General features: G+C 38.4%; 1 protein-coding gene across 1 annotated transcript in view; it reads left to right on the top strand.

Annotated features, from left to right (window-relative positions):
- The first annotated feature begins 1,373 nt into the window (after positions 1-1,373).
- LOC131124925 (fatty acid-binding protein, intestinal-like) overlaps positions 1,374-17,887 on the top strand; it is a 37,376-nt gene continuing 20,862 nt past the window's right edge. The window contains exon 1 of the mRNA XM_058065931.1: positions 1,374-1,531. The gene's annotated coding sequence lies outside the window, so the exon portion shown is untranslated. The remainder of the gene's footprint in view (positions 1,532-17,887) is intronic.

The raw sequence follows: 17,887 nt of genomic DNA, 5'->3' as shown, positions 1-17,887 counted from the left end.
GTATGAATGTGAGTGTGAATGGTTGTTTGTCTATATGCCGCCAATATTTTTAATGTAAAAAATATTTTTTTTTACATAAGTAGAAACTATATTTTATTTTAATATTATTTCATTAATTAATCAACAAATGAATTAATTTACAAATGTATATAGTATGTGATTTATGATGCCTTTAGGTCATCTTGTGCACACCTCACCTGAAGTAAAAACTACATTTTTTATGAAATATTCATTCATGTATATAATTTATTTCTATTTCCATACAATTCCAACATTGTTTTACATAAAATGCTCTGCTGCACCTCCCCTGAAGTAGAAATAACACCCTTATTAAATATTCATTCGTGTTAATATTTTATCATTGTTAAATACACGGGGTTACATTAAAACATACATATTTGTTATTTATTTATGTACTTATTTATTTCAAGCTGCTGCGCCTCCCCTGAAGTCCTTTGAAGAGCGCTTGTTGTGACAAGAAGCTTTCGAAGAAGCTGTCAAGTTGAGTTTGTTGTACAAAGATAACAATTGCATAACTGGCTGCACTCTTTGTTCACATTATTCCATACTGCCGATGTTGTTCCAGAACATTCCTCTGTCAGTATTCCTCGGAGGGATTTTATCTTTTTTTTTTTTTTTCAACTCCATTTCAAGCCAGTCACATCTGCCCCATTTACTTGTACGACCATGTTTGATTCCCCCCAGTGGGGTGAGAGTGTTAGCTGGTGCACTTCTAATCATGTGTTTGTGTGTTTCTGTGCGTAGATGTGTGTGTGTGTGAAACCAAACAATGCCTCTTGTGTCACTGGCATTTGTCGCGCCGGCCCTTTAAATATGACCAGAGCTCAAGGCGAGGGACCAGGCAACTTGGCTAACCTGATGGCAATTATCTAGATGTCCGCTTGCTAATTGCAATAAAAGATGACAGGTGCCCCAAATGAGTTCTTACCCGCCCGTGAGCTTCTGTGTGTGGCTGTTTGATGGCTTACGCTCGCTAAATAAGATAGCAGCACGCTAATGTTGCTTCCAACAAATGACTGTGTTAGTTGTTTACACGCTACATGACCACTAAACTGAGATATTACCAGTAACGTTTGACATCAATGTTTTTTTTTTTATATAAAAGTACCTCACATTTCTGCAAATATTTAATATCATTTCATGAGACAGCACTGAAGAAATGAGACTTTGTTTCATTCATTCATTTTCTACCGCTTTTCAGGGGGTTGCCGGAGCCCATCCCAGCTGTCTTCAGGTGAGAGGCGGGGTACACCCTGGACTGGTCACCAGCCAATCACAGGGCACATATAGACAAACAACCATTCACACAATTTGGAGTTGCCAATTAACCTAGCATGTTTTTGGAATGTGAGAGGAAACCGGAGTACCTGGAGAAAACCCACGCATGCACGGGGAGAACATGCAAACTCCACACAGAGATAGCCGAGGGTGGGATTGAACCCTGGCGCTAACCACTCATCCGCCGTTCCACTCAGAAGAGGTGAGGCCTCACCATGATCCACCAAAGAAGGTGAGTGTGCTTGCTCAGCATCATATCCAGAGTTGAAGGGGGTTATTGTTTTTAATTTTGTAACGCACTTGGGGTGGCGTTTTACATGAATGAAAACTCTTTATAAATAAGGTTTGATTTGATTATATGTGACATGCACCAGTCATCCTGATGGTGAAGGAGGTTTGCAGATTACATTGATATGGCAACACATGGAAGCTAAGATGTAATTGGACAAAAAACACAACATACGCTAGTAGAAGTGGTGCAGCTGAGAAACATTAAAGATAATAAACACTTGGAAGGAAATACTAGAATTGAAGTTGGAAATGTAGGTCAATGCTTCCTGTACTGGTTAGGACAGCAGAGAAGGCTTTGCAGGCCCTGACTGCACCACCAATGTTCCCTCCAATTTATGAAGTATCTGAGCACTATCAGAACGTGCACACTTTATTATAACCGCAGTCCAAAACCTGAGTACTTGAGGTAGTTCAGCTTCCATTCTGTGGTATTTTGTATATGATCGGGTTCAAAAGTGTTCAAGTGTTTCCTATTGTAGCTTTCTTGTGTGTAGTTTGTTTACATGCCAACAGATGGCAGCGCTGAGCGTTGTTACTTACAAGAATCAACAAGAAGTCGATGCATGCAAATTTCCAATCTTTGATTAATTGTCAAGCAGTTCACTTTGTTAGCGTTTTTTCGACATGTCATTGTATGCAATTAGCAGATCAACGATTGTCATTATAATTTCATGTTTTCACTTTAAACATTGTGTATGACGTGACCTTATATCTCCCTTTTTAAAATAAAATTGATAATCTAATATATGAAAGCAAAACATTTCTCTAACCCTAAAGAAAGTATTCTATTATTATTAGCTTTCAAAGGCAATATATATTTTTATCATATAGACAAACAACCATTCACACTCACATTCATACCTATGGACAATTTGGAGTCGCCAATTAACCTAGCATGTTTTGGGAATGTGGGAGGAAACCGGAGTACCCGGAGAACCCAGGTGTTCCCGATTTGTGTGGCCTATATGCTAACCAATCATATTTCATTCATTCATTCATTAATTCAATTTCTACCGGTTTTCCTCACGAGGGTCGCGGGGGTTGGTGGAGCCTATCCCAGCTATTTTTTTTAATAATTATTTTTTTTATCTTCCTATCTAATGTTTATGCATTTTTCATTCATTCATTTTCTACCGCTTTTCCTCACGAGGGTCGCAGGGAGTGCTGGAGCCTATCCCAGCTGTCTTCGGGCGTGAGGCGGGGTACACTCTAGACTGGTCGCCAGCCAATCACAGGGCACATATAGACAAACAACCATTCACACTCACATTCATACCTATGGACAATTTGGAGTCACCAATTAACCTAGCATGTTTTTTTTGGAATGTGGGAGGAAACCGGAGTACCCGGAGAAAACCCACGCAAACTAGCATGTTTTTGGAATGTGGGAGGGAATCGGAGTACCCGGAGAGCCCAGGTGTTCCCGATTTGTGTGGCCTATATGCTAACCAATCATATTTCATTCATTCATTTTCTACCGCTTTTCCTCACGAGGGTCGTGGGGGTTGCTGGAGCCTATCCCAGCTGTCTTTGGATGAGAGGCGGGGTACACCCTGGACTGGTGGCCAGCCAATCAAAGGGCACATATAGACAAACAACCATTCACACTCACATTCATACCTATGGACAATTTGGAGTCGCCAATTAACCTAGCATGTTTTTCGGAGTACCCGGAGAAAACCCACGCATGCACGGGGAGAACATGCAAACTTCACACAGAGATGGCAGAGAGTGGAATTGAACCCTGGTCTCCTAGCTGTGAGGTCTGCGCGCTAACCACACGACCAATCATATTTATGTCCAAATAATATATATTTAATAAATCTGGAAGGCAGTATAATGTTTAAAGCAGATTTAGCGTAAACGTCATAAAAAGGTGACAAGGCTTGAACTTCCCTGATGTGATTGACCTTCCTAATCCAATTCCATTAGGACTGTGTTCATTTCTGATGCACCTTGTCAACTGCTTTGACGGATGCTGCGAGACACAATAAGCGAGGATGAAGACACGCAAGGCGGCTAACCCAACATGTAGCGCGTTGTATTGTTGTTTAGCCGTAGCCTTGACATTTAACAAATTGATCCCCTCCACTGCCTTGCGTTTGGTTTGAACGCACGACGCCAATGACTCTGTAATCCCATTTTAATTAGAAGCATGTTGCACACTAAGCTGGCGCGCTCGATTCCCCGCAGCTACGCCACGCTGGCAACCAATCAATCACCAAGGCGCCGGTTGCTGCGGGAACGAGGAAGGTGGGGGTGATGGACCTCCTGCGCTAGCGTCTTAAGTGGTAAATGATTGCCGGAGTATTTTATCTATCTCGGTGGAACATCCCAGGAGTAAATTAAAAGCGGGATACATGAAATAAATCTAAATACGAGACCAAATGAAACAAATTGAATGGCAGCGACAAGGACTATGAAGAGACAAGAGGGATGCTCACCCTTATGGAAAAAAAACATATTGCAGTATATTGGCAAATATAATGCAATGTATTAGGAAATATAGTATTTCCATATATGGGATCTTATATTTTCCAATATATTGCAATATATGCATAGATCATATATATGTGTATATATTGATACATATAAAAACATATAAAAATCTTGCGATCAAGACCAAAAAAAGACTATATTTTTACATATATAAAAAAAATTGCATATAATTTGGGATATATAAACTCATATATTATATATTTGGATTTAATATATTTAAATATATATATAAAAAAGCGGCAATCATTTGTATATTCTGCAATATATTGAATATATAATATTATGAATATATAATATATCGTATAATATATGTACAAAAATATATTATTCCATATATAATGTATTGGAAAAAAATAATGGAAAAATAATACATTATAATATAATACAATATATTTAAAGTAATATATTGATAAATATATTTTCTTTTCGTATATTGGAAAAAAATAATGGAAAAATAATACATTATAATATAATACAATATATTTAAAGTAATATATTGATAAATATATTTTTTTTCGTATATTGGAAAAAATTATGAAAAAATAATACATTATAATATAATACAATATATTTAAAGTAATATATTGATAAATATATTTTCTTTTCGTATATTGGAAAATATAATGGAAAAATAATACATTATAATATAATACAATATATTTAAAGTAATATATTGATAAATATATTTTCTTTTCGTAAGGGCAAAGAGGATGAACAGAAATAAATGGCAGCCTCTTCCAAATGTTAAATAACTAAACAACAAAAAAACGGTATAATTCAAACAGTAAGTCTCTGCCACTAACCTAAAAATAAACAGACTTTGCCATGCGCTAATAAAATAAGCCAAAAAAATCGGCAATGTGTGAGAAATGGGTGCTGTATTTTTTTTTTTTACATAATAGTACTTAGCGATACTTCTGCCAAATCACTAACTTAACAAAAGGTAGCCTCAGCCAAGTTAGTTTTGTAGTTTTACTTACTTCCAAAACAACACAAAACACTTCAATGCAACTGCTTACTAAGGAACTACAAAACATTTTTAGCGTATTGTTCAAATGTACACAATGTCTTGTTTATCCAAAAAAAAAATACACTAGGAGCAGTGCAAAACCGGCAAACCTCCATTGGGAATCATGGTGTCCAAACTCCAGCTCCTGCCTCCCACCACTTCCTGAAGTCTTCCCAATTAAAAGTTGCACACATCAGCCTCCAGATGGTTGTTACTACACCTAAAACTTTTCTCCCGCCGGTTGTGTTCTCAGTGGAGAAATCGGTTACCTGCAAGGATTTACCCCCCAACGCACCGTTGGGGGTTGTTTTGGCAAATCATTGTGCGCATGTTAAATCCCCAAAGTCTAATTTTTGAAGTATATGGATGGACCTTTCATTGAAGAAAAAGTTCAAAAGTTTGTTTTGGAAAAAGCATTTAAATTCATATTAGTATTTTACATCTTCTGTGCTTTTTTGAGTAATGCATCGCAAGTTTTGTTTGGACATTATCTGCTTATTTTTGATTAGTGCTCCATGGACCTTCCTCTTGTGTTAGCTTTCTGGTATCATCTCTTATGTTAATGGGTCGGTTTTGACCCGTGTATTAAATCAGCTATAAAATACACTAAAAACAATAAGTTACCATCAAATTTGCTTCTTAAGCTTCCTCATCCATGAAAATGTTAGTTTTAATACTTTTGGTGTGGGCATGTAGGCCTTTTTTGTCACTATACCCCTCCATTTCAATTTCCAAAATCAATCAATCAGTAATAAATAAATATAATAATAATAATAATAAAATGGCAAATAATAAAAACTTAAGAAACCACATATAGTTGGTGGGTAGACAAATTATTTTTTTCAGATTAAAATGAACAAAGCATTATTAGAGCCCTGTAGACATGACAAAACACGACTATAGTCACATTTATACTTTTTTTTTATTTACAACAAATTGCGCAACTGCAGGGTCTTGAGACACATGCTAACTCGCAAACTAGAGAGCTAGCGACCTACAAACCGTAGCCTTCAAGTTATTTCCTTTTAACTTAAATAGCCAAAAACTTACCACTTCCACACGGATAGGGAGGATAACTATTAACAGTTATTTAACCTTTAACATGAACATTAATCAAACGTAATAATTTTTTCTGGGTACATGATACCATACAGCATCCATATCATACTTGCGCGGGCCGCACTAACATTAAACTTTCATATCAAGGCGGGGGCCTCAAACTAGTGTCCTGCGGGCCACATTTGGCCCGCGGGCCGTGTGTTTGAGACCCCTGTTGTAGATTAATAATTTTTTTCTGGGTACATGATACCATACAGCATCCATATCAAACTTGCGCGGCCCGCACTAACATTAAACTTTCATATCATATAGGCGGGGGCCTCGAACTAGTGTCCTGCGGGCCACATTTGGCCCGCGGGCCGCATGTTTGAGACCCCTGCTGTAAAACAACTCTGCTGTCTTTTCTTGGTATGTATTTCTGACATGCCAGGGAGTGACATCATCACCATCTTAGAATTCCCAAGTTTTTTTTTGTCAAATACAGAATTATTGAAATGTGTCCGTTCCACCATATTAACATTTTAATGGTGAGCTTATGTGAAGGCTTTTAGAAATGGAGGAATGAAATGTCTCAAAGTCCTAAGAATGTGTCTTTCTTGTGCAAAACCTCTTAGACTAAAGGTCAGATGATGATCATCTTCTTCCTTAAGAGAATTTCTTTGGTGTTTTGGCTGTGAAAGGAAAAAAGCATGAGGCGGCGTTAAGGGTGCATGAATATTCCAAATGACTAATGTTGCACATGCTTATTCCTGACATATCTGGCTTCCGCTGGGAAATAAAACACTTCTAATGCAAGGGGGGGTGGAGAGGGGCGGGACCATCTGTTATCTGTTGCTGGTGCTTTAGCTCAGGCGGGCGGGTGGGCACGCACGCAGCTAAACCCACTGGGAGGATACAAAACAGACGTCCTATGCAAACAGAGCGCTCTTATTTATTTACATTTTTTGTTGTAAATCTGTAGCACTGCTGTTGTGTTCGTGGAAAAATTCTCATATTTTTTTTTATTTTTTATGCTCGCCATGAATACCCGAAGCTGTCTCCTTACAGCAGCTGGAGCAGGATAATATGCTGCCACGAGAAACTAGCTAACTGCATCCCTTAGGAGGAACCAAAAGAAATAAATAAAAATACCCAAGCAGCCTTCCTGCATGAAATGCATTCTCTCTGAGATTTGTTAGCAGCGATAGCCCGAGGAACGGAACTGCTATCACTTCCAAACATCTAGCAAACTCTCCACTGAAGTGGACCATTGGGTCAGTGGGAGTGGAGCCCCGAGTTTTATACCTCACGACTACCAGCAATAAGTACCAAAGCAGTCTACGAAACTGGTATTTGCAGCATGCAGTCTCTCGTTTCACATCTATTGCGGAAAACTAGCGATGGCGAGATGAAGCCCCATGAGGCTTCGAACAATTTCAGTCAACTGGTTCGAGAATGGGGCGGCACGGCAGACCTAGTGGTTAGCGCGCAGACCTCACAGCTAGGAGACCAGGGTTCAATTCCACTCTCGGGCATCTCTGTGTGGAGTTTGCATGTTCATGCGTGGGTTTTCTCCGGGTACTCCGGTTTCCTCCCACATTCCAAAAAAAACATGCTAGGTTAATTGACGACTCCAAATTGTCCATAGGTATGAATGTGAGTGTGAATGGTTGTTTGTCTATATGAGCCCTGTGATTGGTTGGCCACCAGTCCAGTCCGCCTCTCGCCCGAAGACAGCTGGGATAGGCTCCAGCACCCCCACCACCCTCATGAGGAAAAAGCGGTAGAACATGAATGAATTTCTTAATTACTTCATTTCATTGATATGTATAACAGGTAACAATTCTATTTTAATATTAATTATTGGTAATTATTAAGGGTGCCCAAACCCATATTAATATCGGAACAATATCAGGAAAATGAATGAATGAATAAATAATTAGCATTAGCACGGCGGTCGAGCGGTTAGCGCGCAGACCTCACAGCTAGGAGACCAGGGTTCAATTCCACCCACGGCCATCTCTGTGTGGAGTTTGTTTTCTCCGGTTTTCTCCAGGTACTCCGGTTTCCTCCCACATTCCAAAAAAAACATGCTAGGTTAATTAGCGACTCCAAATTGTCCATAGGTATGAATGTGAGTGTGAATGGTTGTTTGTCTATATGAGCCCTGTGATTGGCTGGCGACCAGTCCAGTCTCGTTATGTTGAATGTTACAGTAGTCTAGTCTTCTGGAGACAAAGGCATGCATTAGTCGCTGTAAAAATGTGTTCATTTCAGGTCCATTACTACCCTGAGATTTCTAACCTGATGATTGGATAGATCGATGGAGAGGTTATTCATCTCAAATGTCGCTTTTAGGTTTCTTTATTAGAAAAAGTCTCAAGTTGATGAATCACGCTATTTGTTTCTGAATGAATGGTGTGTTTGTATGGTCTTTGATGGAAGTATGGCGAGCCTTTTAATCCCCATCCTATCAGACAACCAAGCAAGAGTAAGATAAGGCGGACAGACACCGCTATCTAATCTGAAGACCCTTTTTTTTTCTATGGAAATGACAGCCGTCTTATCGCCAAGTGTGGCCAAGCAAAGGGACTCAATCAAGTCGCTGCCCAGTGATATACTGAAGGTCTCACTTTTTTGTCTCATCTTTTTTTTTTTTTAATCAGGCAAGAGGAAATGAAAAGGATGGTATCTCGTGTGACTTTTTTTTTTTCCATAGAGGGAAACAAAGTGCTTTGGAAAAGAAAGAATATGGCCGCAGAAGTGAAGATAGAAAGAGGTCTTAGCGCAAATATTTCTATTTCATGGTGTCCAAAGTCGAACAAATGTTTGGAATATTAACCAACTGTCATATTGCACTAAAACAACAACAAAACAATTGACTGCTTATTCTTTGGCTTTGGCGACTTGCGACTTGAAGGACTTGCATTAACACGATGCAGTATGTTGATCAGGAATCCTGTGTTACAATACATCAGATTAAAAATACTAATACTTTAACTCTTTTACACATAATACTAGCTGTAACAGTGCCCTTGTCACATTTACCTTTGCGGATTACATCAAAACTGTGTTACAATATTACAAAATTAAAAATGTTGGTTGAAAATGTCAGCAGGCTAACATTATCATGCATACAAGTTTATTTTGCAAGGAATTTTTCACTATTTATGTCACAATTTGAGCTGTTTTTTTTTTTTTTTTTTGCTGCCATGGTGCTATTTTTTTTTTGATGCAACTGTTGCAATCCTACCTACACGATGACATTTGTTGTAAACGTGGAAGATGAATGGTTTTATCTGTATGTAATTGCTAATTCTATTCATGATTAGCCTATTCTACACAGCAAAAGAAACACTTATCTTAGCTAACACTATAAAAAAGTAAGGCAGAAACAAAAAACAAAAACAAGGCAGATGGATCGATATGTAACAAAATGCGTCGGTCTATATTTCACTTCATGCCTGAGGGACGTTTTCAAATATTACGAAATAAACATGTTGGTTGAAAATGTCAGCAGGCTAACATTATCATGAATGGAAGTTTATTTTGATATAAGAAAATACAAATACAGACCAAGTTAATTACCACAGAGGAATTTTTCACTATTTATGTCACAATTTGAGCTGTGTTTTTTTTTTTTTTTGCTACCATGGTGCTATTTTTTTGACGCAATCCTACCTACACCATGACATTTTGTTGTAAACGTGGAAGATGAATGGTTTTATCTGTATGTAATTGCTAATTCTATTCATGATTAGCCTATTCTACACAGCAAAAGATACACTTATCTTAGCTAACACTATAAAAACACTCATAAAAAGTAAGGCGACAAGGCAGATGGATCGATATGTAACAAAATGCATCGGTCTATATTTCACTTCAGGCTCAAGGAACATTTTCAAATATTACAAAATAAAGATGTTGGTTGAAAATGTCAGCAGGCTAACATTATCATGAATGCAAGTTTATTTTTATATAAGAAAATATAAGAAAATACAAATACAGACCAAGTTAATTACCACAGAGGAATTTTTCACTATTTAAGTTACAATTTGAGCTGTGTTTTTTTTTTTTTTTTTTTTTGCTGGCATGGTGCTATTTTTTGCTGTAATCCTACCTACACCATGACATTTTGTTGTAAACGTGGAAGATGAATGGTTTTATCTGTATGTAATTGCTAATTCTATTCATGATTAGCCTATTATACACAGCAAAATATACACTTATCTTAGCTAACACTATAAAAACAGATGGATCGATATGTAACAAAATGCATCGGTCTATATTTCACTTCATGCCCGAGGAACATTTTCATAAAGGCCAGAAACGGGGTGGTCTTATCAGTGAGCTAAATGCCAATGTAATTATTAGTGTCTGGAAATAGTGGAAAGGGAAGCGCGTCCTGAGGCGCTGCACCATATTTAATTAATAAATGTCACTTGGTAAAAGCAGTAGGCAGTGGGGAAAGAGCATAGTGATTGAGTTCCTGCTGTCCCATAAGACCAGTTTGCCATGGGAGACCCTACCGGAACCCCGGTCTACACTGGGTCCCTCAGGTACTTTAGAGATATAGTATACCTTAGAGATATAATAGGAAGGTGTTAGTCACAATGTGTAGCATATTCATTTTAGATGCCCCCTCAAGAGATCACCCAGGATGGTGTCTCGGGTGGGAGACCAAGATCTCACAGGAACATGTGTAAAGTGGTATTGTTACTTGTGTGTCTCGATGTAAATCCAATGGTCCACCACAAAGAGATTTACAAGCCTAATATTTACTATGTGTCTTCTGTGGGTCAATATGCCCACTTAGCTTTAGCTCTATTGATTTTAGGGGGAATATGATGTAGGGTGGAAGGCCTTGTTGGTGAGTTTGTGCAAGCTGCAAAAAAGCAAAAATAGGACATGGTTCTCGCTTTCTCCAAGCTGGCACAGGTTAAATGCTGCTCACGGCAGCAGATTGGCCAGCATGGCGGGCTGAGAGGAAAGCTGGGAAGGTTCTCACAGGGGGTGAGAAAACGTGTCCGTGCCAAAATGGCAATGAGTTACTTCCTTACTTTCTGCTTCAAAAACCACTTGGGGATATTTAATAGCAGTCATGGTGAATATGCCCAAATGTAAAGTTAGAAGCAAATATGAGAAATGTTGTTAGGGGGATTTATTCATGGTCTTTGCTGAGAAATACCACTGGATTAAATGGTTGTTTTTTAAAGCCGTTATATTAAGTGACACAATAATTCTTTTGAACAAACTATGGCTATTGAATTAGCACATGAATGGCCATTGTAAGGGAAAAACATATTTTATTTGTGTACGGTTCAATATGTGCAAATTTCATATATGGTAATATATCAATAACTTCATTAGGTAGGTACTTTATATAGATATGTATGTATGCATGTATGTATGCATGTATGTATGCATGTATATATGTATGTATGCATGTATATAGTATGTGTATATAGTATGTATGTATGCATGTATATAGTATGTATATATGCATGTATATATGTATGTATGCATGTATATATGTATGTATGTATATATGCATGTATGTATATATGCATGTATGTATATATGCATGTATGTATATATGCATGTATGTATGCATGTATGTATGTACGTATGTATATAAGTATGTATGTATGTATGTATGTATGTATGTATGTATGTATGTATGTATGTATGTATATGCATGTATGTATGTATGTATGTATATATGTGTATATGCATGTATGCATGTATGTATATGTATGCATGTATGTATGTATATGTATGTATGTATATATATTTATGTATGTATGTATATATGTGTGTGTGTGTGTGTGTGTGTGTGTGTGTGTGTATATATATATATATATATATATATATATATATACAATTGTTCCATAAATGGACTGAATTGAACAAGAAAAGATAAGCTAACAAACTCTAGTTTTAGATGCCAACTGTGTAGAAAATGCAGGTTGAGAATGTGCAAGCCTAAAAAAGAACATCCAATATGTTATTCCTGCTATAAATAGTCATAGAAAGTGACAAAAGGAGACCTAGAAAAGCAGATACTAGGAAGGAAGGAGAGAAAGATGGCCAATCAGGCAATGAGTCAATCACGCTGTGCCAGAACATTTGCTTTCTCGGTAAGGAAACTAAGAAGAGAAAAAAAACAAAAAACCATGCCAAGAGTCCACAATGCAATCAGGAGGCTTTTGTACATTTGCTGCATTTCCCTCGCCGACATTCATACGCACAAAAGAAAACTTCCTCAACCCACTTTTCCAAGCCAACATGTGACCCAGACAGGAGACTTGGAGGGTTCATCATTAGCTGAATGGAAATGATTGAAACTTAAGGACTTCACATGAAGCTAATTGCGGCAGATGCACCAGTTAGCTTACAGGGCTAATTACACAAAAAACTCAATGTGAAAATTAGCATTTTTGTACCCCAAAGGGAGGCACACTAGTGTTGTGTATATGCAAGCAAAAAAATAATAATACATCTGGAACCGTTCATTATTCATACCATTAACCAAATACTAATGATCATTTTTTACAAATTTCTGAGTGCCAATTTCTGGAGCATGCCATGCTTATGTATTTGTTGCAGTGCAGTATCGCAGATAAATCTAGTACTTTATACACACGACTGGAATTTGGTAGCAATCCATCACATTCTCAAGAACAGGTTTGCATTTTTAGCACCGCTGGGAATGGGCAAAAATGACCCTAACATTTCAGTGAATTATTCCTCCTTTATAAACCGTAGCAAATATTCACTTAAAGTAGTGGTTGACATGTCCTTTTAGTCATATTTTTCCAAAGTTTCTTGCAGTGTGCCACCTTCCCACAAAGTTTGATGGAAATCAGTGGTGTAGTCTTTGCATAGTAAATGCATGACCCAGAAATGGCCCCAAAATGAGCCCAACACTGCTAGCTTCTAAGATGTTTTGCTTGAAATTTGTACTTTCCGATATAGTCAGCGGATATACGGCTATGGTTGTTTTGGCGTAGTCTTTCGTTTCATTGTTGATCTACCGCCTCTTTGTCATTCTCTTAAGCCGGACAAAAGCTGCAGTATTTTATATCACAAAAACATCATAATCTGTGAGATGTTTGCAGATGTGGAATGGGTAGATGTGCATTTCCTAGCATGCTTTGATGGAATTAGAATGATCACTTTTGATTGACTAATGCCTCTTTAAGTGGAAATATGGGTTAATATGTAACTATAAAAGCAATCTTCACTCACTAAATAGACTGCAAAAAAGGTCAGTAAGGATAATTCATAATGCCGTCTACAGAGAAAATACTAACTCCTTATTTCGAAAATCACAAATACTTATATATATATGTATATATATATACTTATATATCACCTCGTACTTCAGTACAGGACAAAAAATTACAAAATTCAAAAATAAAAAAAAAACAACCTTAAACTGTATTATGGAAAGCAGGAAGTGAACAAATATTACAGTTACTGATTGTAAAAGTACCAGATGGAGGGGTAGGATTTAATAAGCTTTGCTTCTTCTTACTCCTTTTGTGAACTGATTATGGGATGCATTCAATTGTAATGTGATGCATGTTCAAATGAAATAAAACAATTACCATTACCAAGGTGTTATTTTGTACAGACAGGGTGTAATAGATAAAATGTTGTTGTTTTAGTCATTTAAACGCTTAAATTATTTGGACCTTTTGGTCTGAATCTGGAACCCTTATTAAGAAAGGTTGTGGATTTTGTGCTATCACTTATGCAGATTAATGGACTCTTGTGCAAGATTCCGTACCTCATGCTAAACGTTTTAAAAAAAATATTTCTTTCCACAATTAGCTAATTTTTTGTGTAATCCTGCTAATTTTTTGGTTTGGAATTGCCCCACCAATTTTGAACATTAATTTTTTCATTCACGAGGGCCGCGGGTGTGCTGGAGCCTATCCCAGCTGTCTTTGGGCGAGAGGCGGGGTACACCCTGGACTGGTCTTTTTTGGGTTAAATCCACTTAAACTACTACTGCTTCTACTACTACTACTACTACGACTACTACTACTTCTGTCACTCCTATAATAAGTCATAATTTGCATGTTACATAACAAAAAAAATTTCATAGACTGAATATCAGGCTTTGAAAACATTCATTCATTCATTCATTTTCTACCACTTTTCCTCACGAGGGTCATGGGGGGTGCTGGAGCCTATCCCAGCTGTCTATGAGCGAGAGGCGGGGTACACCCTGGACTGTGTGATTGCCAGCCAATCACAGGACACATGTAGACAAACAACCATTCACACTCACATTCATACCTATGGACAATTTGGAGTCACCAATCACAAATCTAGCATGTTTTTGGAATGTGAGAGGAAACCGGAATACCCGGAGAAAACCCACATAACTTGTAATTCACATCTGTGCCTCATCCGCATTGAAATCGGCGTTGCAGTTTTTTCATAATCCTATTAACTTTGTCTCAGGAATGACCGACTTCCTGTTTGTTTTTAAGTAAGGCTACTTTGTCATGCTTCGTTTTTTTTGTGTGTGTATCGGACATAATAGTTGCAGGGGCTAATTTTGAGTACTTCTTAAAAACAGCTCCACAATGAAAACGCATATTTTCACTCATGACGGGCACAAAAATGGACCGCATAATCCTGCAAACAAAAAAACACAAACCAACCTCTACTCCACAAATATTTACTAGTACTCCCCTTTTGATATTATTATACACCCCGAGATACAGCATACAAAGCAGCTGTCACATTAGTGACTAAGAATACATTACTTCTTATTCCCGAGCTCATGTTTGGCAATCGTGAAGTCGCTACATCTTACCAAGAAATAATAAAAAGCAAGCGTGCAAAGTGGGAGGAAGAGAAATGGTCTCATCCCCGCCGATAGTGCAGAGCTGAAGCAATGAAAAGGAGGATAGATGGCAAGTCAGGGAATGAAAACGCCAGAAAAAATGTAGAGAGGTCACAGGAAAAAAAAAAAAAAAAAAAGGTGTGAGTGAGGTAGAGCGGGCGAAAGAATGATAGAGCCCCCCCCCGGAGGAAGAGGTTCAAGTCTTATAGGCTCTTTAGAGTATAAGAATCGAGGCGGGGGCTATGTTTACTAATGGACGCCATCACTCATCGGCTGGCGTTGCCCTGGCGATAGCACGGGGCTAGTCGTAAAAAATTAGAGAGGCACAGCAAGAAAATGGAGCACATCAGCAGGAGATGGTGGCGCCGACGCCTGGGCTGTGGAGCATATTATCTTATCTTGGACTCTTCTTCTATTACCCATTGGGGGGAGCACATACACTATCGTGTTGTAATTACATTTATTGTCAGTTAATGTGCAATATCTCACTATAGCATATGATTATAATACAGTATCATTTTTATCATATCAAATACAAACCTATTGGTATGTAAATTTTCTTCGTTTTATCGCATTTTACCACACAAATATTATGTTACTACAAAGTCCGGAGTAATTCTAGCGTCTCGATCTCGCTGAGATTTCAGTTGAATTAAATTAACTCATGACCCATGATGATGCATTCAAGGACATCGAGTAAATCCTAATGTGGAAGTGCCATTTTTAGCCCCCGGGAAACGTGTGCATGGTAAAAGTTCTGCACTTATACGGCTACTTTATTAGCATGTTAGCATACACTGTTGATGTGATCACATTTGATTGGACATTTGAGATGCAGGTCGATATAATCTGTTATTGTTTTGTTTTTCCTGATATTGTTCTGATATCGATATGGGATTGGGCACCCTTAATAATTACCAATAATTAATATTAAAATATTATTATATTATAATATTCATTATACATATCAATGAAATGAAGTAATTAAGAAATTCATTCATGTTCTACCGCTTTTTCTTCATGAGGGTTGCGGGCGGTGCTGGAGCCTATCCCAGCTGTCTTCGGGCGAGAGGCGGACTGGACTGGTGGCCAACCAATCACAGGGCACATATAGACAAACAACCATTCACACTCACATTCATACCTATGGACAATTTGGAGTCGCTAATTAACCTAGCATGGTTTTGGAATGTGGGAGGAAACCGGAGTACCCGGAGAAAACCCACGCATGCACGGGGAGAACAGATGGCCGAGGGTGGAATTGAACCCTGGTCTCCTAGCTGTGAGGTCTGTGGGCTAACCGCTCGACCGCCATGCTAATGCTAATTATTCATTAATTCATTCATTTTCTACCGCTTTTTCCTCACGAGGGTCGTGGGGGTGCTGGAGCCTATCCCAGCTGTCTTCGGGCGAGAGGCGAGGTACACCCTGGACTGGTCGCCAGCCAATCACAGGGCACATATAGACAAACAACCATTCACACTCACATTCATACCTATGGACAATTTGGAGTCGCTAATTAACCTAGCATGTTTTTGGAATGTGGGAGGAAACCGGAGAACCGAAACATTAAACTCCACACAGAGATGGCCATGGGTGGAATTGAACCCTGGTCTCCTAGCTGTGAGGTCTGCGCTTCTAACCGCTCGACCGCCGTGCTAATGCTAATTAGATGGAGGGAATTTACTCCAATCCCAAACTTTATACTGATGATTTTTCTGGCGTCCACAGGGTTAATAATGAAATGTGCTCATGGTAGCCCCGCCCCCTCAGATTGAAAACCACTTCTCTAACCGAAGAACCGCAATCTGTAATCATTGCTGAATTCAATGTTGTCATATCTTCCGTATATATATATATATATATATATATATAATATATATATGTAGTATATTTTTGTAGAGAGATCATGGAGCGCTGAGACTGACTTGAATCATTTGACATTTAAACGCAACAGCGCTGCCGCTGGCACTTGAAATTCCCTTTTTCCCGAGAATTGAGGGGATGCAGGTGTCACTTTTTGTACATTACTGGAAGGAAGAGGGGAAAAATAGTGAGCGACAAGTGCAAATAAAGTGTTTGAGCCCAAGGAGTTTGTTGTCGCTACAACACGCTGAAGACACAAATAGGCATAGATTATACTGTAGGATTTATGTTGCGACCGTAGTAGTCGTAGTAGGCTGCAAATAGGATGGTTTTGGACATTTTAGAATTGATTACAGGGAAAAGCATGGAAAGAAAATACAATCTAGTACTTCAGGTACTCGTTGGGCCGGAATTGCTTCTCGTTCTGGCCTATTTTCAATGGTTATTTTTCTGCAGCAACCCGTTGAGGCAGCTAGGTAGTTGGGCCTGAATTACCACAATGTCTATCTAGTTTGGATTTTTGCTGCAGCCTGTTTAGGCATATGACTAAATGAGTTAGACTAGATGGCGCGCAGACCTTGCAGCTAGGAGACGAGGGTTCAATTCCACCCACATTCCCAAAAACATGCTAGGTTAATTAGCGACTCCAAATTGTCCATAGGCACGAATGTGAGTGTGAATGGTTGTTTGTCTATATGTGCCCTGTGATTGGCTGGCGACCAGTCCAATAATGTAGCAGCTATATTTTAAACCTTTCATGGGTTGGACCATGAATGCGTTGTAAGCGTACTTGTTGTCATCTGAAGAGGAAAAAACGCAAATTAATGAGGTCTTGAACTTTTAACCCTGTGGCTTACAAACTAAACACTAAACTCATCATACAGCAACTTGACACCCAAAAGGTATACCATAGAAACATACATGTACCAATACAGCTTTAATATTAATATAACAACTTCTAAAGTTGCCCTGTGATTGGCTGGCGACCAGTCCAGGGTGTACCCCGCCTCTCATCCAAA

The sequence above is a fragment of the Doryrhamphus excisus genome, chromosome 3 (genome assembly GCF_030265055.1).
Source record: "Doryrhamphus excisus isolate RoL2022-K1 chromosome 3, RoL_Dexc_1.0, whole genome shotgun sequence".
Taxonomy (NCBI): domain Eukaryota; kingdom Metazoa; phylum Chordata; class Actinopteri; order Syngnathiformes; family Syngnathidae; genus Doryrhamphus; species Doryrhamphus excisus.
Note: the sequence above shows the minus strand (reverse complement) of the source record. Positions and strands in the feature narration are given on the sequence as shown.